The sequence below is a fragment of the Mytilus californianus genome, unplaced genomic scaffold (assembly GCF_021869535.1).
Source record: "Mytilus californianus isolate M0D057914Y unplaced genomic scaffold, xbMytCali1.0.p SCAF_21, whole genome shotgun sequence".
NCBI lineage: Eukaryota > Metazoa > Mollusca > Bivalvia > Mytilida > Mytilidae > Mytilus > Mytilus californianus.
Window position 1 is genome coordinate 4,439,458 of NW_026262670.1, and position 24,585 is coordinate 4,464,042.

Genomic DNA, 24,585 nt, shown 5'->3' on the forward strand with positions numbered 1-24,585 from the left:
CTATAGTACACTACATATGTACGTTTTTATGATACGATAACTTGATGTTTATCCTTGAGCATTATAAGGCTTGGCGTTGAGCATTCCTAACTTCAGATTGAGATGATGAAAATCTTCTTGATCTCGTCGAATTGACAAAGTCAGAAACCGTTGATTGTTTCATTTTCTCTTATGTCTCAGTAAATAATGTTGAGTGTTTCAATTTGAGATGATTAAGTGTGTTACTCGTAATATATATGTTGAGTGTTTCAATTTGAGATGATTAAGTGTGTTACTCGTACCACCCAGTATACATTAGTTCCATTGTGAGATGATTAAGTGTGTTACTCGTACCACCCAGTATACATTAGTTCCATTGTGAGATGATTAAGTGTGTTACTCGTACCACCCAGTATACATTAGTTCCATTGTGAGATGATTAAGTGTGTTACTCGTACCACCCAGTATACATTAGTTCCATTGTGAGATGATTAAGTGTGTTACTCGTACCACCCAGTATACATTAGTTCCATTGTGAGATGATTAAGTGTGTTACTCGTACCACCCAGTATACATTAGTTCCATTGTGAGATGATTAAGTGTGTTACTCGTACCACCCAGTATACATTAGTTCCATTGTGAGATGATTAAGTGTGTTACTCGTACCACCCAGTATACATTAGTTCCATTGTGAGATGATTAAGTGTGTTACTCGTACCACCCAGTATACATTAGTTCCATTGTGAGATGATTAAGTGTGTTACTCGTACCACCCAGTATACATTAGTTCCATTGTGAGATGATTAAGTGTGTTACTCGTACCACCCAGTATACATTAGTTCCATTGTGAGATGATTAAGTGTGTTACTCGTACCACCCAGTATACATTAGTTCCATTGTGAGATGATTAAGTGTGTTACTCGTACCATCCAGTATACATTAGTTCCATTGTGAGATGATTAAGTGTGTTACTCGTACCATCCAGTATACATTAGTTCCATTGTGAGATGATTAAGTGTGTTACTCGTACCACCCAGTATACATTAGTTCCATTGTGAGATGATTAAGTGTGTTACTCGTACCACCCAGTATACATTAGTTCCATTGTGAGATGATTAAGTGTGTTACTCGTACCACCCAGTATACATTAGTTCCATTGTGAGATGATTAAGTGTGTTACTCGTACCACCCAGTATACATTAGTTCCATTGTGAGATGATTAAGTGTGTTACTCGTACCATCCAGTATACATTAGTTCCATTGTGAGATGATTAAGTGTGTTACTCGTACCATCCAGTATACATTAGTTCCATTGTGAGATGATTAAGTGTGTTACTCGTACCACCCAGTATACATTAGTTCCATTGTGAGATGATTAAGTGTGTTACTCGTACCACCCAGTATACATTAGTTCCATTGTGAGATGATTAAGTGTGTTACTCGTACCATCCAGTATACATTAGTTCCATTGTGAGATGATTAAGTGTGTTACTCGTACCACCCAGTATACATTAGTTCCATTGTGAGATGATTAAGTGTGTTACTCGTACCACCCAGTATACATTAGTTCCATTGTGAGATGATTAAGTGTGTTACTCGTACCACCCAGTATACATTAGTTCCATTGTGAGATGATTAAGTGTGTTACTCGTACCACCCAGTATACATTAGTTCCATTGTGAGATGATTAAGTGTGTTACTCGTACCACCCAGTATACATTAGTTCCATTGTGAGATGATTAAGTGTGTTACTCGTACCACCCAGTATACATTAGTTCCATTGTGAGATGATTAAGTGTGTTACTCGTACCACCCAGTATACATTAGTTCCATTGTGAGATGATTAAGTGTGTTACTCGTACCACCCAGTATACATTAGTTCCATTCACGTTGATTTGCATTTCACCTTTTTTGAGTCGGCATTTCGTTTAAAGTATGACAAAGCATTGGACGATGGAGATGGCATATTTACATGTAGGTCTACGCAATATCAAATAAAAAATGATATAATATAGTAAATCGTAAAATTTAATCGGCTTACAACTGTTCATAATACATGTTTGCTAATTATGTTCACTTACAATCTTGCCCCGAGCTGATAGACAAGTTGTATTTGTGCTAATTAATTTTATGTTTTCAAGGTTAACAAGAATAAGCAATATACTGGACAATTGATCTGTCAAATTTATTACAACTAGGATCATTTTAAAATTGAACAAAATTTATTAATGATTTTAATATCAAATCTCTTAAAATTGAAAATAAGGTCCGGTTAACCGATTAGCGTTTTTGGTATTCGATATTCGGTCCTTCCGACGGTTAACCGGTTAACCGTTGACAACACTAGTATATAACAATAATATTAGCTTCGTTTTAATTTACTGATAACAAAATCAATATTTATACCAATAAAAATAATATTTAAAGATCAAATTACAAAGTTGAATTGGTAACCTTTTAGAATAAGTTTATTTAACGGATCGATTAGTTTACCACGATCGTATCTACAATGTCAATTCTGGGCTTGGAAAAAAACATCTCCGTAAAAATTTGCCAAACATACAAATTAAACCTTTGTACCCATGGAGGAATTTAGTAAATGTTATACATAATATACTAAGGTCTCCTTGATATAATATATTCACAGCTAAATTCAAATTTACTTTTCTATGAGATTATTTCTTCACAAAATTAGTGTCAAAGTTTGAACTACGTGAGAAAATGGCAACAAAACATTTAAATTTCAAAATGGAACCAATCTTTATTTACTTATAAATATGCATCGTTAAATGTTGAATGTTGATTCCAATTATAAGAAACAATTTCAGTAAATTTAAAAATTGTCAGTTTACTAGTTTTCTGGTGTTTGTAGATAAAGTATAACAATTCCAAGTTATCACTCTTAATGGACAGGTACAAGTCATTGTCAACGATATCGATCACAAACATTTGTTGTGGTAGGTCTTAATAGACAGGTACAAGTCATTGTCGACGATGTCGATCACAAACATTTGTTGTGGGAGGTCTTAATGGACAGGTGCAAGTCATTGTCGACGATATCGATCACAAACATTTGTTGAGGGAGGTCTCAATGGACAGGTACAAATCATTGACAACGATATCGATCACAAACATTTGTTGTGGTAGGTCTTAATAGACAGGTACAAGTCATTGTCGACGATGTCGATCACAAACATTTGTTGTGGGAGGTCTAAATGGACAGGTGCAAGTCATTGTCGACGATATCGATCACAAACATTTGTTGAGGGAGGTCTCAATGGACAGGTACAAATCATTGTCGACGATATCGATCACTAACATTTGTTGTGGGACGTCTTAATGGACAGGTACAAGTCATTGTCGACGATATCAATCACAAACATTTGTTGTGGGAGATCTTAATGGACAGGTACAAATCATTGTCGGAGATATCGATCACTAACATTTGTTTTAGGAAGTCTTAATAGACAGGTACAAGTCATTATCGACGATATTGATCACATACATTTGTTGTGGGAGGTCTTAATGGACAATTACAAGTCATTGTCGTCGATATCGATCCCAAACTTTTGTTTAGGGTGGTCTTATGGACAGATACAAGTCATTATTGATGATATCGATCACATACAATTGTTGTGGGAGGTCTTGATTGACAAATACAAGTCATTGTCGACGAAATCGACCACAAACATTTGTTGTTGGAGGTCTTATGGACAGATACAAGTCATGATCGATGATATCGATCACACTCATTTGTTGTGGGAAGTCTTAATGGACAGGTGCAAGTCATTGTCGACGATATCGATCACAAACATTTGTTGAGGGAGGTCTTAATGGACAGGTAAAAATCATTGTCGACGATATCTATCACTAACATTTGTTGTGGGAAGTCTTAATGGACAGGTACAAGTCATTGTCGACGATATCGACCACAAACATTTGTTGTTAGAGGTCTTATGGACAGATACAAGTCATTATCGATCATTTGTTTTGGGAAGTCTTAATACACAGGTACAAGTCATTGTCGACGATATCGACCACAAACATTTGTTGTGGGAAGACTTAATGGACAGGTGCAAGTCATTGTCGACGATATCGATCACAAACATTTGTTGAGGGAGGTCTTAATGGACAGGTAAAAATCATTGTCGACGATATCGATCACTAACATTTGTTGTGGGAAGTCTTAATGGACAGGTACAAGTCATTGTCGACGATATCAATCACAAACATTTGTTGTGGGAGATCTTAATGGACAGGTACAAATCATTGTCGGAGATATCGATCACAAACATTTGTTTAAGGAAGTCTAAATAGACAGGTACAAGTCATTATCGACGATATTGATCACAAACATTTGTTGTGGGAGGTCTTAATGGACAAGTACAAGTCATTGTCGTCGATATCGATCCCAAACTTTTGTTTAGTGAGGTCTTATGGACAGATACAAGTCATTATCGATGATATCGATCCCATACAATTGTTGTGGGAGGTCTTGATTGACAAATACAAGTCATTGTCGACGATATCGATCACAAACATTTGTTGTGGGAGGTCTTTATGGACAGGTACAAGTCATTGTCGACGATATCAATCACAAACATTTGTTATGGGTGATCTTAATGGACAGGTCAAATCATTGTCGACGATATCGATCACAAACATTTGTTGTAGGAAGACTTAATCGACAGGTACAAGTCATTGTCGTCGATATCGATCACAAACATTTGTTATGGGAGGTGTAAATGGACAGGTACATGTCATTGTCGATGATATCGATCACAAACATTTGTTTTGAGAGTTCTTAATGGACAGGTACAAGTCATTGTCGACGATATCGACCACAAACATTTGTTGTGGGAAGTCTTAATGGACAGGTGCAAGTCATTGTCGACGATATCGATCACAAACATTTGTTGAGGGAGGTCTTAATGGACAGGTAAAAATCATTGTCGACGATATCTATCACTAACATTTGTTGTGGGAAGTCTTAATGGACAGGTACAAGTCATTGTCGACGATATCGACCACAAACATTTGTTGTTAGAGGTCTTATGGACAGATACAAGTCATTATCGATCATTTGTTTTGGGAAGTCTTAATACACAGGTACAAGTCATTGTCGACGATATCGACCACAAACATTTGTTGTGGGAAGTCTTAATGGACAGATGCAAGTCATTGTCGACGATATCGATCACAAACATTTGTTGAGGGAGGTCTTAATGGACAGGTAAAAATCATTGTCGACGATATCGATCACTAACATTTGTTGTGGGAAGTCTTAATGGACAGGTACAAGTCATTGTCGACGATATCGATCACAAACATTTGTTGTGGGAGATCATAATGGACAGGTACAAATCATTGTCGGAGATATCGATCACAAACATTTGTTTAGGAAGTCTAAATAGACAGGTACAAGTCATTATCGACGATATTGATCACAAACATTTGTTGTGGGAGGTCTTAATGGACAAGTACAAGTCATTGTCGTCGATATCGATCCCAAACTTTTGTTTAGTGAGGTCTTATGGACAGATACAAGTCATTATCGATGATATCGATCCCATACAATTGTTGTGGGAGGTCTTGATTGACAAATACAAGTCATTGTCGACGATATCGATCACAAACATTTGTTGTGGGAGGTCTTTATGGACAGGTACAAGTCATTGTCGACGATATCAATCACAAACATTTGTTATGGGTGATCTTAATGGACAGGTCAAATCATTGTCGACGATATCGATCACAAACATTTGTTGTAGGAAGACTTAATCGACAGGTACAAGTCATTGTCGTCGATATCGATCACAAACATTTGTTATGGGAGGTGTAAATGGACAGGTACATGTCATTGTCGATGATATCGATCACAAACATTTGTTTTGAGAGTTCTTAATGGACAGGTACAAGTCATTGTCGACGATATCGACCACAAACATTTGTTGTTGGAGGTCTTATGGACAGCTACAATTCATTATCGATAATATCGATCACACTCATTTGTTGTGAGAAGTCTTAATAGACAGGTTCAAGTCATTGTCGACGAATTCGAGCACAAACATTTGTTGTTGGAGTTCTTAATGGATAGGTACAAGTCATTGTCGACGATATCGACCACAAACATTTGTTGTTGGAGGTCTAAATGGATAGATACAAGTCATTGTCGACGATATCGGTTACAAACATTTGTTGTGGGAGGTCTTATGGACAGATACAAGTCATTATCGATGATATCGATCACACTCATTTGTTGTGGGAAGTCTTAATAGACAGGTACAAGTCATTGTCGACGAATTCGACCACAAACATTTGTTGTGGGAGGTCTTAATGGATAGGTACAAGTCATTGTCGACGATATCGATCACATACATTTATTGTGGGAGGTCTTAATGGACAGGTACAAGTCATTGTCGACGATATCAATCACATACATTTATTGTGGGAGGTCATATGGACAGATACAAGTCATTGTCGACGAAATCAATCACAAGCATTTGGTGTGGGAGGTCTTAATAGACAGGTATAAGTCATTGTCGACGATATCGATAACATACATTTGTATTGGGAAGTCTTACGGACAGATACAAGTCATTGTAGACGATATCGATCACAAACATTTGTTGTGGGAGGTCTTAATGGACAGGTACAAGTCATTGTCGACGATATCAATCACATACATTTATTGTGGGAGGTCATATGGACAGATACAAGTCATTGTCGACGATATCAATCACAAGCATTTGGTGTGGGAGGTCTTAATAGACAGGTACAAGTCATTGTCGACGATATCGATAACATACATTTGTATTGGGAAGTCTTACGGACAGATACAAGTCATTGTCGACGATATCGATCACAAACATTGTTGTGGGAGGTCTTATGGACATGTACAAGTCATTGTCGACGATATCAATCACAAACATTAATTGTGGGAGGTCTTATGGACAGATACAAGTCATTGTCGACGATATCGATCACAAACATTGGTTAAGGGAGGTCTTATGGACAGGTACAAGTCATTGTCGTCGATATCGATCACAAACATTTGTTGTGGGAGGTCTTATGGACAGGTACAAGTCATTGTCGACGATATCGATCACAAACAAATATTGTGGGAGGTCTTAAGGACAGATACAAGTCATTGTCGACGATATCGATCACAAACATTGGTTTAGGGAGGTCTTATGGACATGTACAAGTCATTGTCGACGATATCGACCACAAACATTTGTTGTTGGAGGTCTTATGGACAGCTACAATTCATTATCGATAATATCGATCACACTCATTTGTTGTGAGAAGTCTTAATAGACAGGTACAAGTCATTGTCGACGAATTCGACCACAAACATTTGTTGTTGGAGTTCTTAATGGATAGGTACAAGTCATTGTCGACGATATCGACCACAAACATTTGTTGTTGGAGGTCTTAATGGATAGATACAAGTCATTGGCGACGATATCGGTTACAAACATTTGTTGTGGGAGGTCTTAATGGACAGGTACAAGTCATTGTTGACGATATCAATCACATACATTTATTGTGGGAGGTCATATGGACAGATACAAGTCATTGTCGACGATATCGATCACAAACATTTGTTGTGGGAGGTCTTATGGACAGGTACAAGTCATTGTCGACGATATCGATCACAAACAAATATTGTGGGAGGTCTTATGGACAGATACAAGTCATTGTCGACGATATAGATCACACACATTGGTTTAGGGAGGTCTTATGGACATGTACAAGTCATTGTCGTCGATATCGATCACAAACGATTCAACATAAGTTGCACTGAAACATCTTCACCTTTTTTGCATGTGTATACAATCTCCTTTTATAGGTTTTTTGCGAAAATGAAGCAAGCAAAACAGGTGGTTATCCTTCGGGTGACATGCTTTGAGATTATCATCCCTCAAGACGAGTTCGATTCGGTGCAATTCGTTTCTGGTTACTTTGAGGTAAATTGGTTTTTCATATACGATATCCGCGATATCGTTAAAAACCCCTGCCGATTGATGTATCGGCAGAGACATTTCCCGAGCGTACGTGTCGATCACAAAGGCTGAGCAAAAGAAGACCCGTATCGTTGGTATTGGAAAGTTCGGTACGAACGATAACTCTAGCAGTGCACATTCCCATTCTCCGTCCAATATGTAGCTTTTGTGAAGTTGAATCCTAAATGCGCCACTGTTATTATTTTCAAAAAAGCGAAAGAGAATCCTCGCTCGATACGTAAGGGTAAAATTCATCAATCGTTTAGTAACAAGTTTTGCTTCAGGCATTTTTTTAGACGTTTGATAGGTTGATCAATGTTATGCAGTGATTTTTTTTTTCAATTTTCAAAAAAAAAAAAAAATATTTTATTTTAATTTTTTTTTTTATTATTTATTTTTTCAAATTTGGAATTTATCATGTCTATGGATTTTTGAATTTTTTGAATTTTCTATAATATGAATTTTCCAATTAGGGAGCCATGCGCTTGTATAATGAACGTACCAGCAATGTCGACTTTGTGACTCATGTGATACTAAGACGTGACGTCAAATAAGGGCTTGACGCTATTCAATCAGGTATGGCTCATACTGTTATATTCATATCCAAATATGGTCAACATGCATTCGTCGTGAATCATCTTCCTTACTTCCGGTGACGTAATTAGGGCGGGGAAAAGGGGCCGGTATATGCCCATATATAATATAGGGGCGGAGCCATGTCCATATTTGACATAATGGGGACGGGGCATGTCCATATATAGCATTAAGGGTGCGGGGCATGTCCGATGTCATGGCATTATGGAGGCGGGCATGTCCATATATGTCATGAAGGGGGCGGGGCATGCCCATATATGATTGTGCCTTAGCGCCTTCGGATTTGATGGGGGGATAAAAAAAAACATCCGCTCCTACAACTCGTACCCTACAGGATAATGACCATGTGACAAACTGGCAGGATAGGAAAATGTTTTCATACACGTTTCAATAAGGAAATAGGTATATGCTTTATTGTTAATAAATAATGTAGCACAGACATAGAACAGATCTATCCAAGGTACAAGGGCACAAGGGCAATAACTACAAAAAGCACTTTTATTTTTCTTTAAATTTGTTTATTAATATCTTAAGAGAAATGAAGGCTTCAGAGCAAATGCAATATGATTTCCATTATTATAAATATTTCCAAGGGGCATAACTCGTTAAAATATTTGATCAGATTTATTTTCGAAAGTGTCAAAAGGTTTTGCTGATATTAACATATAATATAAATATCATAAAAAAATCCGGCAAGAATTGAACAAATCAGAGCGGTCATAAGGCAATTTTTCATAAAATTAATATTTCTAAGAATTTCAAAAATTATTGATCGGCACTAATTTTCGATCTCGTCCAAGACATTGCTGATAAAAACCTATGATTTTAGTTTCATAAATTTCTGGCAAGAATTGAGCATATGACATGAGCGCTAACGATGCATGTCAATATAATTAATGCTTCCAAGGGGCATAACTCTTTTTTTTTTAAATTGATCGGCACTGATTTTCGAACTCGTTCAAGACATTGCTAGTATAAACTTATTGAAGGCCTCACTGTGACTTTGAGATGAAGAACAGCAATAAAAGGGCTGTTCCTTTGCTTTTTGTGTGTGTTTTTTTTTTTTTTTTTTTGCTGCGCATGTACTGATTTTGCACCATAGATGGATACCTATATCCTTTGTTTTTCTATTATGATATAAGTTTCATAAAAATCTGGCAAGAATTGTACAAATGAGAGCGCTAACGGTGCAATTTTCCTTATAATTAATGTTTCCGAGGGGCATAACTCTTTAAAAAAAAATTGATCGGCACTAATTTTCGAACTCGTCCAAGACATTGATGATATAAACTATCATATAAGTTTCATACAAATCTGGCAATATTTGTACACGTGAGAGCGCTAACAAGACCGGACGGAAGGACGCACAGACGGACGGACGGACGCCCATTATTTCAATGTCCCCCGCAACGCGTTGCGCGGGGGACAATAAGATAATATAGCACAAACATAGTTCTTAAACTCCTATCAATCTCTAACTCTACCAATCTAACTAAGATGATGCAGCACAGATATAGTTCTTAAAACTGCTACCAATCTAACTAAGATGACGTAGCACAGACATAGTTCTTAAAACTCATACCAATCTACAAGTAGCTAAGATAATGTATCACAGACATAGTTCTTAAAACTCATACCAATCTACTAGTAGCTAAGATAATGTATCACAGACATAGTTCTTAAAACTCATACCAATTCACCTAAGATGATGTATCACAGACATAGTTCTTAAAAATCCTACAAATCCATCTAAGATGATATAGCACAGACATAGTTCTTAAAACTCCTACCAATCTCTAACTCTACCAATCTAACTAAGATGATGTAGCACACACATAGGTCTTAAAACTCCTACCAATCTCTAACTTTACCAATCTAACTAAGATGAGGTAGCACAGATATAGTTCTTAAAACTGCTACCAATCTAACTAAGATGACGTAGCACAGACATAGTTCTTAAAACTCATACCAATCTCTAACTCAACCAATCTAACTACGACAATGTAGCACAGACATAGTTGTTAAAATTCATACCAATCTACTAGATACTAAGATAATGTATCACATATATAGTTCTTAAAACTCATACCAATTCAGCTAAGATGATGTAGCACAGACATAGTTCTTAAATCTCCTACCAATCTAACTAAGATGATGTAGCACAGACATAGTTGTTAAAACTCCTACCAATCTCTAACTTTACCAATCTAACTAAGATGATGTAGTACAGACATAGTACTTAAAACTGCTACCAATCTAACTAAGATGATGTAGCACTAACATAGTTCTTAAAACTCCTACCAATCTAACTTAGATGATGTAGCACAGACATAGTTCTTAAAATTGCTACCAATCTAACTAAGATGATGTAGCACAGACATAGTTCTTAAATCTCCTACCAATCTAACTAAGATGATGTAGCACAGACATAGTTGTTTAAACTCCTACCAATCTCTAACTTTACCAATCTAACTAAGATGATGTAGCACAGACATAGTACTTAAAACTGCTACCAATCTAACTAAGATGATGTAGCACTAACATAGTTCTTAAAACTCCTACCAATCTAACTTAGATGATGTAGCACAGACATAGTTCTTAAAACTCCTACCAATCTAACTAAGATGATGTAGCACAGACATAGTTCTTAAATCTCCTACCAATCTAACTAAGATGATATAGCACAGACATAGTTCTTAAAACTCTTACCAATCTCTAACTATACCAATCTAAATAAAATAATGTAGCACAAACAAAGTTCTTTAAACTCCTACCAATCTAACTAAGATGATGTAGCACTAACATAGTTCTTAGAACTCCTACCAATCTAACTTAGATGATGTAGCATAGACATAGTTCTTAAAACTCCTACCAATCTAACTAAGATGATGTAGCACAGACATAGTTCTTAAATCTCCTACCAATCTAACTAAGATGATATAGCACAGACATAGTTCTTAAAACTCCTACCAATCTCTATCTCTACCTATCTAACAAAGATGATATAGCACACACATAGTTCTTAAATCTCCTACCAATCTAACTAAGATGATGTAGCACAGACATAGTTCTTAAAACTCCTACCAATCTCTAACTCTACCAATCTAACTAAGATGATGTAGCATAGACATAGTTCTTAAACCCCTTACCAATCTTAATAAGATGATGTAGCACAAACAGAGTTCTTAAAACTCCTACCAATCTCTAACTCTACCAATCTAACTAAGATGATGTAGCATAGACATAGTTCTTAAAACTCCTACCAATCTAACTAAGATGATGTAGCACAGACAGAGTTCTTAAAACTCCTACCAATCTCTAACTTTACCAATCTAACTTAGATGATGTAGCACAAATATGGTTCTAAAAACTGCTACCATTCTAACTAAGATGATGTAGCACTAACATAGTTCTTAAAACTCCTACCAATCTAACTAAGATGATGTAGCACTAACATAGTTCTTAGAACTCCTACCAATCTAACTTAGATGATGTAGCATAGACATAGTTCTTAAAACTCCTACCAATCTAACTAAGATGATGTAGCACAGACATAGTTCTTAAATCTCCTACCAATCTAACTAAGATGATATAGCACAGACATAGTTCTTAAAACTCCTACCAATCTCTATCTCTACCTATCTAACAAAGATGATATAGCACACACATAGTTCTTAAATCTCCTACCAATCTAACTAAGATGATGTAGCACAGACATAGTTCTTAAAACTCCTACCAATCTCTAACTCTACCAATCTAACTAAGATGATGTAGCATAGACATAGTTCTTAAACCCCTTACCAATCTTAATAAGATGATGTAGCACAGACAGAGTTCTTAAAACTCCTACCAATCTAACTAAGATGATGTAGCATAGACATAGTTCTTAAAACTCCTACCAATCTAACTAAGATGATGTAGCACAGACAGAGTTCTTAAAACTCCTACCAATCTCTAACTTTACCAATCTAACTTAGATGAGGTAGCACAAATATGGTTCTAAAAACTGCTACCAATCTAAAAAAGATAATGTAACACAGTCAGAATTCTTTAAACTCCTACCAATCTAACTAAGATGATGTAGCACAGACAGAGATCTTAAAATTCCTACTAATCTCTAACTCTACCAATCTAACAAAGATAATGTAGCACTAACATAGTTCTTAAAACTGCTACCAATCTAACTAAGATGATGTAGCACAGACATAGTTCTTTAAACTGCTACCAATCTAACTAATATGATGTAGCACACACATAGGTCTTAAAAGTTGTACCAATCTAACTAAGATGATGTAGCACAGACAGAGTTCTGATAACTCATACCAATCTAACTATGATGATATAGCACAGACATAGTTCTTCAAACTCCTACCAATCTGTAACTCTACCAATCTAACTAAGATGCAAAATCAGGAAATGATGTTGACATAATTTATCATTGCTCCCCAAATTATAAGAATTAATCTTATGGAATGTTAAACCAAAGCTGCATTAATATCTGTGTTCGAAACATGGCTAGACGATTCTGTGACCGAAGCTGTAATTTAGATTGGCAATTATAGCATTGTGAGGAGCGATATATTCAGAAATGGTAGAGGAGTCTGTACCGTTATAACGGAGATGACATTTCATTCACTTTGCCTGAAAAACGATATTTCAGTTTATTAGTTAGAATCTATTTGGATAGAACTTTTATTACCACAATCCAAACTTATAATCATAGGTTCTTGATTTAAGCCACCGACTCAAAACAATTATTGGTAACTTTAATATTTTCATAAAAAACGAAATTCTGCATTGTATAAGAGTTACTCAAATATCTTTAACATGTTTCCCTAAAATGAATATAAACCAACCAACGAGAATAACATAGTCTTCTTGTTCAAAAATAGACCATACATTTACAGAAAGTAATATTCGTGATACAGCTAGCAAAGTCGGTGATATTGAAGTTGGAATCAGTGGTCATTCTATACCATATAGTACGAGAAAACAACGAAAGAACATACAGGTAAGATTATTGAAGCCCTGGTCATAAGAACATACAGGTAAGATTATTGAAGCCCTGGTCATATGAACATACCGATAGATTATTGAAGCCCTGGTCATATGAACATACAGGTAAGATTATTGAAGTCCTGGTCATATGATCATACAGGTAAGATTATTGAAGCCCTGGTCATATGAACATACAGGTAAGATTATTGAAGCCCTGGTCATATAAACATACAGATAGATTATTAAAGCCCTGGTCATATGAACATACAGATAGATTATTGAAGCCCTGGTCATATGAACATACAGGTAAGATTATTGAAGCCCTGGTCATATGAACATACAGGTAAGATTATTGAAGCCCTGGTCATATGATCATACAGGTAAGATTATTAAAGCCCTGGTCATATGAACATACAGGTAAGATTATTGAAGCCCTGGTCATATGAACATACAGATAGATTATTGAAGCCCTGGTCATATGAACATACAGATAGATTATTGAAGCCCTAGTCATATGAACATACAGGTAAGATTATTGAAGCCCTGGTCATAAGAACATACAGGTAAGATAAGCCCTGGTCATATGAACATACAGGTAAGATTATTGAAGCCCTGGTCATATGAACATACAGGTAAGATTATTGAAGCCCTGGTCATAAGAACATACCGGTAAGATTATTGAAGCCCTGATCATAAGAACATACAGGTAAGCTAAGCCCTGGTCATATGAACATACAGGTAAGATTATAGAAGCCCTGGTCAAATAAACATACATGTGGGATTACTGAAGCCCTGGTCATAAGAACATACAGGTAAGATTATTGAAGCCCTGGTCATAAGAACATACAGGTAAGATAAGCACTGGTCATATGAACATACAGGTAAGATTATTGAAGCCCTGGTCATATGAACATACAGGTAAGATTATTGTTGCCCTGGTCATATGAACATACAGGTAAGATTATTGAAGTCCTGTTTATATGCAGAAATGCAGAAACAAGCACTGGGAACTTTTAGAAAACTATTTAATTTGACTGTAATTTTTTAAAGCCCGTATAGAGAGATGTAAATAAAACACAATTTAAACCCATGGATGAAATCATACATTGTAGATGATTTAAGAAAATGAGACACTAGCTATTATACACAAAAAAATCTAGAAATATTTTTGGACTACTGCAAAATTAGAAATTTGGTACATAGAACTGTAAAAAAGGCAAAAGAATGATATATATCTAACAAAATTGAAGAAAACAAAAATGCCTCGAGAAAATAATGAAACAACTTAGACACTGGTCTTTTTCTTTTATTGGGGGGATCTGGGATAAATTTTCGCAAATTTTCTTATAATTTAAAGTACCTCTTCTAAAGGCATAAAAATTCGCCTGCCTCATTTCTAAATACCTATATTATTATGTGTTGACAGAACATACATCGATGCAATATCTCATTATTGCTTCGCACCACGAATAGGATGAATAATCAATTATGTAAAATATTTGACACATCTGAGGCCTGCGGTCACAGAACTGTTCAATGTTTTACAGGACGAACTGAAGGAGGCTTATAACTTACTTAAAACTTTGTTTAACTTGTCAAAGAAGATGAACAAAGCAAATCCCCCTCCCCACCGAGTTGAAGGCCATACTGTGACTTTGAGATGAGAAACAGCAATAAAAGCACTGTTCCTTTGCTTTTTTTGTTGTTTTTGTTTTGCTGTGCTTGTACTGATTTTGTGTTACGGATGAATACCCAATATCCTTTGTTTTTCTACTAAACTAAACAAATACAAGTGTTTTTTAAGATTTATTTTCATCAGGTGTGGAAATTGTTTTTGATAAACTTTATTAATAGTATCCTACATGTCGGCCCCTTTAAACAGTAGCTCAATCTAAAAATAGAATGAAATTAAGAAGTCTAGTTGAAGGTAAACTACATGTATAGCTACATGCAGACACAGTGCATGTATATAGTGCTTTCTTGCGTGCACTAAGACTACAGGTATTTTTTGTGAATACCTTCACATCTATATGGTTTCTCAAAATGGATAAAGACAACGATGAAAGTTTATTCTTAACGCAAAATTCTTTCCGACAAGAAGATATCATTGGAAAGAAACAAGTTAGTCGTATTTTGACGTTATATAGTAAAAATTCATTTAAAATTACCCCCCCCCCCCCTTTTTTTTTAATCAATTCAATGTAGGAGCGGGTATTATGTTCGAATTTAAATACTAGTAACACATTTACAAACTGTCAAAAAACTTATTTAACATACTTATGCTTAAATATATCACTTACGTTTATTTATATTTCAAGAGACTTTGTCTGTTTATAAAAAACGATCACTACGAACAAAGTACGAATCGGACACACGATTGATTCCTTTAACCTGCGGTAATGGGTTCCTCCTTTCTATTTCTTACTTTCATCGTCGTTGACAAGCAAAGTTTTTCATTATAGTCCTAAAAACCATAACAGAAGTTTGGGAGGATGGGGACGGTGACGTCATGAAACTTCTCAGGGTATGCCTGCTAGGGTCTAACTAACATTTACCTAACATCACCTTCATTTATTATTTGTATATTTTACAAGTATGTATTATGTTTACTTATATGACAATAAAGACTAAATTATTTATTAACGAAAGAATGCTATGAAAAAGATTTTTTTTTTGCTTAACGTCCAGTGGCAAATAGTTTATGCATGTTCAGGACGAGAACAAATTAACAATACAAACAGTAGATTGAGCCTTTAGTAGGAGTCGATCGGAATGAAGTGCGGTAAATTTTGGGTTGCCACTGAAAAATTATAGTATATTAGATAGTGCCAAAAAACTTAGCCTTGAAACAGACTAACTTTTGGCCTAAGAAAAGAGTTGCTGCATATTTTTTTAACATGCAGAGAGCTTGGTACGCTTTGTACACGAAGCATCAGATTAAACATCCACTTTCTGCCCTGACATGGTAGCCAAACGAACGCCCCATTTCGGCAAGAGTTTAACTGCCGGTCGGAAAAAAATAATGTATCTCTAATAAATTTGTATAAATAATTACTTTTAATAATATTTTGTGGATTTAAAAGTTAAGAAACTGAAAAATAATTATTGTGTGAATCTTTTAAATCTAAACTATAAGATAGGAAAAAAGTTTGCCTTATATCTTTATATTGATCACAAGATATAAAAAAAATGTTCTTCTGTAAAATTGAGAATGGAAATGAAGAATGTGTCAAAGAGACAACAACCTGACCAAAGAGCAGTCGAAGGCCACCAAATGTGTCTTCAACACAGCAAAAAAATCCCGCACCCGGAGGCGGGCTTCAGCTGGCTTCTAAACAAAATGTGTACTAGTTCAATGAAAATTGACGTCACACTGAACTCCATAACATATAAATGAACTAAAATTGAAAAACATACAAGACTAACAATGGTCAGAGGCTCCTGACTTGGGACAGGCGCAAAACTGCGGCGGGGTTAAACATGTATTGTGAGATCTCAACCCTCCCCCTATACCTCTAGCAAATGTAGAATAAACAAACACACAGAAATACGCAAAGTAAAACTCAGTTTAAAAGAAGTCAGAGTCCGTGTCAGAATAGGTAACTAAAGAAACTAAGCAAAATGACAATAATACATGAATCAACGAGGGACTATTAGCAATTACTCCCGTGCCAGCTCCAGACCTCAATTAAACTGATTGAAAGATTATGTCTTCATCATATGAAAGTCAAGCACAACCTCAGTGTAGCCTAAGCATCCTGGATATTGTTTCTCTGACAAATTTGTACAATACTGTAGATACTTTTCTTTTTATTCAACCAAATGAATCTCAGCCTTGTTTCTGAGCCTAAGAATCATGTGTCCTCAGCAGCTAAAATCAGATTTCTTTGTAAAAATTTAGCGTTTACTAAAAGGATGACAATAATATTGCGGGTTTTTTTTTGGAATAAGGAAGAGGGAGGTCACGGTGAAAGTTGTTAAGCTTGGAATATTTTGAAGTTCTACAATTGTTGATAAAAATAATTTGATTCAGATGATCAAGAACGATTTTATTACTGCAGATGATAATTTTACCATAAAAACAAGAGGGGAAGGGGGTTTCCCGTAAGATTTACAAGTTGTACTTTAAAGAAAAATGTAACTATTAGCTATTAAGCATCATTTGATGTACCTTTAACCTTTTGTCAACATAAAATTATTGTCTGATCGGTTGTCAGGGGGAATTTTCGAAAGTTCAATAAAACACTAAAAAAATATAAAATATTTCACGAAAGGGCAGACTAGAATTGTTCAGAGAATGAAGACTAGATAACCTAGATAACACACACACAAATAAGTTTTTTTAAGTAATAAAATTGAGAATGGAAATGGGGAATATGTCAAAGAGACAACAGCCCGACCAAAGAGCAGAAAACAGCCGAAGGCCACCAATGGGTCTTTAATGCAGCGAGAAAATCCTGCACCCGGAGGTGGTCCTCAGCTGGCCCCTAAATAAAATTGTGTGCTAGTTCAATGAAAATGGACGTCACAACAAACTCCAAAACATATAAATGAACTAAAATTAAAAAACATACTAGACTAACAAAGGCTAGAGGCTCCTGACTTGGGACAGGCGCAAAAATGCGGCGGGGTTAAACATGTTTTGTGAGATCTCAACCCTCCCCCTATACCTCTAGCCAATGTAGAATACAGAAACACATAGCAATACGCACAGTAAAACTCAGTTTAAAAGAATTCCAAGTCCGATGTCAGAATATGTAACAAAAGAAACTAAGCAAAATGACAATGATACATAAATGAACAAAGGACTACTAGCAGTTACTGACATGCCAGCTCCAGACCTCAATTAAACTGATTAAAAAATTATGTCTTCATCATATGAAAATCAAATACAATCCCTCCCGTTAGGCGTTTCGTATCATACCATCATAAAATATACGAGAAGAACATAACCCGTATCATGCCAACAACTGGTTTTAGAATAAATGTGTTTATTTCCCCGATACAAAGACCCTATGAGTGAATCAATATCAATACCAAAATATGCAATCCTTAATGACTTGACAACAGTATCGTAACTATATCCTTTCCGAATAAGTCTGTTTAAAGGTTTGGTTAGCTTTTGAGGTGAATGCCGACATTTTTGTGCCTTGTAAAGAATATTTCCATAAAATATGTATGTGAAATACCTGAACAACGTATAAGATGTCTGCATGTTGATTTATATTTACGAATGATGTCCTTGTACCGATGATAAAATTTAGTAAATGTTTTGACTAGTTTCTGATATCGAAAACCCTGGTGTAATAATTTTTCAGTAATACAGAGATTTCTTTCGTTGAAATCAAATACGTTGTTACATACACGAGCGAATCGATTTTAATTTTAACGATCCAAAAGTACGGTGGCAGAATAAGGCCATGCAAGAAATATTTTTTAACTTGTTCCCACAACATAATATTTGTTCCCACAAGATAATATCTTGTGCCCACAAGAAACTTTTCTTGTTCCCACAAGATAATATCTTGTACCCACAACATGATATATTGTTCCCACAAGTTAATATCTTGTACCCACAAGAAACTTTTCTTGTTCCTACAAGATAATATCTTGTACCCACAACATGATATATTGTTCCCACAACATAATATCTTGTGTCAACAAGATAATATATTGTTCCCACAAATTTTTATCTTGTATCCACAACATAATATATTGTTCCCACAATATAAAATCTTGTACCCACAAGAAAGTTTTATTGTTCCCACAAAATAATTTATTGTTCCCACAACATAATATCTCGTACCCACAACATAATATATTGTTCCAACAAGATAATATCTTGTATCCACAACATAATATATTGTTCCCACAAGATAATATATTGTTCCCACAAGAAGTGTTTCGTTCATATTATTGTGTAACAGATTATATATAGACACGCCAAGAGCTTAACTGGCACGGATACGAATGGAATAAAGTAGGCATGTATATTTTGTTATACTAAGGCGTTACAAATATATAAAGCAGTGATTATATAGCAACTTACACAAAGGTGTGCATAATTAACTCGAACAGATATGCAAGATTTATAAAAAAAGCTACATGTAACGAGAAGTAAAGCCGCTAAATTTGACAATTTTTCAAGTTTGTATGCATCCTCAATTTGTAGTATATACGTCCTCATTATGATGATGACCTATGTAGTGAGTTTGCATTGATACAGTTTTGTTATTCAACATTCTTAATACTTCTTGAACAGAAAATTGAAACACACCTCCTTTTTACATAATTGCTTTGATTGATAGATTGTTTGACAGCAACTAAGGACAACCACAGAATTGCAGTCTCCCTACTTGGGACCGGAACATAGAGAGAGAGGTGCAGTTTTAAACATGCTTTCGATAGCTATATTCTCCCTTAAACTGGGTATGTGGGGTAACAACACAACTTTTAAAAGAACAAACTGTTAAAACCAGTTGAAAAGTGCTTGACTTAGCATATCGACATGGAGCACAACAAAACTTATAAAAAGACAGTTTCAATGATTCAAAGAATTTCCGACAATACATTCTAAAAATTTGTTAACCACAAGACAGTATTCGCATCATTACACAGTTGTATCGTGCTCGACATCAATAGCAGTTTTCAGCTTAAATTGTTCTAGGGGTTTTCTTTAACTTGCAGTGAGAGGAGTGTTTATACTCCCTTTTGAAAGATTAAATGCAACTTTGAGATGGTTAGTTTTTTTCAACTTTTAATCGATTTGGCCATTCAATTATAGAAGATCGCATTTGATTCGTCTTGAATACAAAATTGTAAGTATTTTTTCATTGAGTATATTTTAGTAGCCTATTTTCTTGCCCTGGCCTTTTATTACAATTACGCACTATCTTTTTTATAGCATCTACACTAAGATGCAAATTCGAAGTCCCATTTCATTTCTATATACAAGTTTCTCGTCGACATTATCTTCATCTCTCTTTCAGGAACCTCTAATGAATGCCTATGTGTATATCATCTCCATTTCATAGAACATAAACCATAATTGTACTCTGGCATTTATTGTTTGAGTTTGGTATATAATTACTCGGTTTTTATTCGCAGGAATAATAAAGTGGAAAAATGGGTGATCAGTGTGCACAATTCTTACATAGGCTTTTCAGAAAAGGATACTCGTACAAAGAAATGAAACTTTTATTTGAGGACAATCTTAATATCTATATCAGTGTTCGCCATTTACGGCGTCTTGCCAATTCAATGGGACTTTATAAGCGTAAGCAGTCCAACTTGGAAATGTGCTATACTTTCATCCAAGGGATCCTGTCAAAGTCTAGTGGTTCGCATGGGTATCGTCTGGTTCATCAGATGTGCATAAAAACAACTTGGTAATAAGTATAGAGACAGTTCGGTTGATATCACAAATATTAGACCCAGAAGGGGTTTCAGGCAGAAGAAGACGAAGACTTAAACGCAGACAATATATATCTCGTGGCCCAAATTACATGTGGCATAGGGGTGGTTATGATAAATTAAAACCTTACGGAATAGCAATACATGGCTGTATAGATGGATACTCTAGGAATATTATATGATTGAAAGCAGGCGTGACGAATAATGATCCGAAAATCGTAGCTGGGTATTATATCCAAGCTGTCACAAAGAAGAACGGGTGCCCGAGATCAATGAGAAGTGACTTTAGAACAGAAAAAAGTACGTTGAACAAATGCAGCGTTTCTTCCAACGTAATGGGATAGATTCTGCTCAATGTTACATTTATGGATCGAGTAACCAAAACCAAAGGATAGAATGCCTGTGGGCCATTTAGCGAAAACAGTGTGCTCAGTTTTGGAGAGATTTGTTTACTTTTTTAAAGCAACATAATAAATTTGATGGCTCATATCTGGACCAAAGTCTTGTCCGGTTCATATTCTATCGGCTCGAACAACAAAAAACAACTGGTCCATATACGGACCATTGGACAGGTTACTTATAATATAACATTCTCAATATACATGTAAATAACTATTATAGTATGTAAATAAAGCATTTCCCCTTAAATCTTACTTTGTCGTAAGGATCAACAATAATAAACTAAAGCATGATGTCATAGAACACATGTTTCAAATATATTTGAGGTCAGACGTACCTGAATCAATCCCATGAAGCAGAACCGGACAAGACTTTGGTCCAGATATGAGCCATCAAATTTATTATGTTGCTTTAAAAAAGTAAACAAATCTCTCCAAAACTGAGCACACTGTTTTCGCTTGCATACCTTATTATATAAAATATCTTTATATGTTTTATTTGATTCAAAGGAAAAATGAATGTTAGTATCTTTTGTTCTCTTAGAAGTTTGCTATTACCAAGTCAAAGTAGATGAATTTGTTATAAATATGAAGATAAGGAGATGTGGTGTGATTGCCAATGAGACAACTGTCCATCCAAGTTCAAATGAAATGGATGTAAGCAATTTAATACATTTACTTCCATATGATTGGTTCGTGAGTTTTCTATAGTCGTAACGTTAGTTTCATCTTTTTACATCTTTTTACTTATCTACCATAATTTTCATTCATTTTCAAATGTTGTTGATTGGTGTTCCTGTACATTGCATTTCTTCATTTGCAACGAATCTAAAAAAACAATCAGATCTACTTTGACTTGGTAACTCCTTTGTATGGCAAATACTATGTTCTGATTTGTAATAGCAAAAACAATACTAGCATCCATGGTACGAACGTAATTATGTTTATCATTGTTATTCGTTTCTTATCTCAGATTTTACTTTTAATTTATGTATTATTTCAGGAGGATATTCGAGTGTTTGCTGCTAATTGGAATCAACATAAAATAAGACCAATAAAAACATCACATACACCACCAGGAAGGCCGCATATTATGTACAATATGCCTGAATTGTATGACTGTGATGATTTTCTTTGTGATATTGATGCTGATCAGGTCGATGTTTGCCTAGATGAATGCTCTTTTGACCATCTTCCATGTGATGAGAATGTATACAATCTCGCTAACATTTTGATGTCGGAAGTTAATTGGATTAGAGATGTAGATCCGTTCAATAATGTAAACTTGTACATATTCCTACGAAATGCCATTTCCTAAGAATTGTAGACCTAAACGCTGCATTTAATTCAAGGGTGACTTTCCTTTATAAATTATCTTAAATGTTTCCCTTGAAACTTGTTAATTCATTCCTATTGCATTTTGGTAAAATGAAATAAGACTTGAACGGAAATTTGCAATTTTTCATGGACCTAGTCCGGCTTCTGTCTAAACCTTCTAACCTGTTAACCGAATTATTCAATTACGTTTGTATATTTGTTATTGGTATCATTGGCACTCATACCACATCTTCTTATATCTATTGTGACTTGGATGGAGAGTTGTCTCATTGGCACTCATACCACATCTTCTTATAACTATTGTGACTTGGATGGAGAGTTGTCTCATTGGCACTCATACCACATCTTCTTATAACTATATATTTGCTTATAGTTGTGTTGCACGGAGTAAAGCATAATCAGATCTTATTTTTTTAATTTATAAAGGCTGTAACTGCAGAAGATATCCTGTCCAAGTCCTTCTACAGGGAGTTAAATTTTTTTTTTTTAAATCTATTCAAAACTTGAAAAAAGACAAATATGTATCCATCAGTTCATAATTAATTATGCACGAAATAAGAACAACACCGACACATAGCAGTTCAAAGTATAATATACATTTAAAACAAAACCTAACATGAGTGACGCAGCCTTTGTACAAACCGGAGCAAACTTCTGACAAAAATATACGGAAAACAAACATGTTCTGTCGGAAATCTAAGTTTTTCATTTTATATCAAAACTGTAAAAAAGACCAAATGTCGTTGCATTTGATGAAGGCTACTATGGGTTACCGTACGGCCTTCAACTCGGAGCAAGTCCACACCGCATAGCAATGTATAAAAGGCCCCAAAAAATAACCAGTGTAAAACAATTCAAACGAGAAAACCACCGGCTTGTAATATGTATTATATACATGAAAATGAAGAGAAGACACGTCTGCGTTTTCATAAACAAGGCAACTGTCATTCATCTTCTGGGAAGAGGGCATAGCTTTTTCTTCTTGGGACAAACCATTCCTTTCAACAGTTTTCAACACGAAACTATCTTCTCAATTACAAACAGCCACAACACATTTTCAAAAACACACCTGTATCAATACAACCGTAGTATTATTGGTGTAATGGTGTAAATGATACAATCATGTAAAAGAAAATAAATCCGGGTCTCTTCGCCCAATATCACGTTCGCTCCCATTCTCGTTCGCCCACTTTCACGTTCGCACCCCACACGTTCGCACCTTGTGTCCGTTTGCACCCTTTTAAAGTTTTTGTATTGAATAAGTTTTTAATCATTCTTTAGTTAGTGTATTGCTATATAATAAAGAAAAATAAGTTTTTTTTATTGTTTTAAAATAAAGTGACATTCTAAAAATGTAAACAAGTCGAATAAGAATAGGGTGCGTTCGGACCCAGCGGGCGAACGTGTAAGGTACGAATGTGTTTTTGGAGCGAATTGACCCGATAGCAACAAAAATAGGGCAAGACTGGGGTCTAGAAGGGTCATATCCTTCTACATTCGGCCTTTTATGTTTTGAACCGAATAGTGTATAGAAAGGACATTCGAATTCTGCTGATTTTATTCTTGAAAAATTAACATCTCGAAAAGAGTTAGATTAGATCTATCTGTGGCTTATAGTGCTAATGAAGGGAAGATAGAAACAAGTTGCTATCATAAAGAAATTAAAAATGCAACACGTGAAGCTGATTGGCTGTATGGTTTCTTAACATAAATGCGTTTAAATGTTCAAAAAGACAATAGCTTATCTCTCCCCCCCCCCCCCCCCCGAAAATCAAAAAAAGCCATCCCCTAACACCTGTTTGACATTAGTTCAAAACAGGTACGTGTAGTCTTCTCTGGTGATCCACTTTCATATT